Raw genomic sequence first — 1234 nt, forward strand, 5'->3', positions numbered from 1 at the left:
TCATTCTGCCTTTTTTGTCTTTTTACAACCATTATACCTACTAGTGCCAAATATAATTCTGTACATTCTCAAATTTAGTGTATTTAAAATATACACTAAAGCAAAATCAAATATTTATAAGTGCACACTAAGGGAGATTTCTAAATCTGTGGGTGTTTTTTTTCCTTTTCTCTAAGGAAGGCTTCTTTTTCAATATTTCTGAAAGAAGGCTCATGGGTTACCCTGGGTGAGAAAAACAGATATGAGAACCAGGATGTACCTTTGAATACATGCCTAAGGCCCATGCTATTTCCTCCGGTAGTAAGAAAATGAAACCGCGAGGGATAGATTTCATAACCTTTCCCAGACTCCCAGGACTTACATGATAAACTAACATTCCCTGCAGCCATTTCATACGGGGTGGAGGTGGGGAGGGAAGACCATGATCAACATGCTGGCTGAGTGCCTCCCAGCTTCCCCACCTGCCAGATCAAAATAGTAGCTGGTTAGAATGCTCACAAACCAGCTTCCTCAGGAGGTTTCTCTGAGGTAGCTCCCTGGACTGCAGCGTGCAGAATGGCAGTGTCTAGGTACCACTGGCAGGTTCCAATCCTACTGGCTTTGCAACTCCAAATTAAGTTTGCAAGGAATTTTCCCAAGGATAGCAAGCTACAGTAGTTCTCTTCTTAAAACTTGGAGCCCATGCTAAGAAGTAGATGTTGGCAGAACAACTAAGAGTTCTTGAGGGGAAACCATTGGTGGGAGGTTTTCCACAGGCCGTGCTGTGGCAACTGAGGAGAAGGATCTAGAAGGGTCGCCTGCATGTAGAGTTGCCAGAACAAATACAAAACACTCAGATAAAAAATAATTTTTAGTATAACTATTTCAAAGATTGTATGAGACACTCCTACAAAAACATCATGTGCTATTTACCTCAAATTCATAATTAAATGGGCATCCTATGTTTCTACTTGCCAAGTTTTATCAGGTTAACCATATGGACTGTTAATGAGATTCTCTTATCCAGATTAAAGTATTAGTATTTTAGACACCTTGTCAAATATTCTGATACATAATTGATATTTTACTTCAAGAGGTAAAGTAATGTAGCTTTGATTAAAGAATGTGCTAACCAAAAGTAAACTCATTGCCGTCAAGTTGACTGGATGCCCCTATAAGTTGACTTAGTGCCCCTATAAGACAGACACACACCCCTGGGGTTTTCCTAACTTTTAAACCTGTGCAGCAGCAGAAA

This window comes from Echinops telfairi, unplaced genomic scaffold, assembly GCF_000313985.2.
Source record: "Echinops telfairi isolate 266 unplaced genomic scaffold, ASM31398v2 ScPeMD7_3533;HRSCAF=4204_0, whole genome shotgun sequence".
NCBI classification, from domain to species: Eukaryota; Metazoa; Chordata; class Mammalia; order Afrosoricida; family Tenrecidae; genus Echinops; species Echinops telfairi.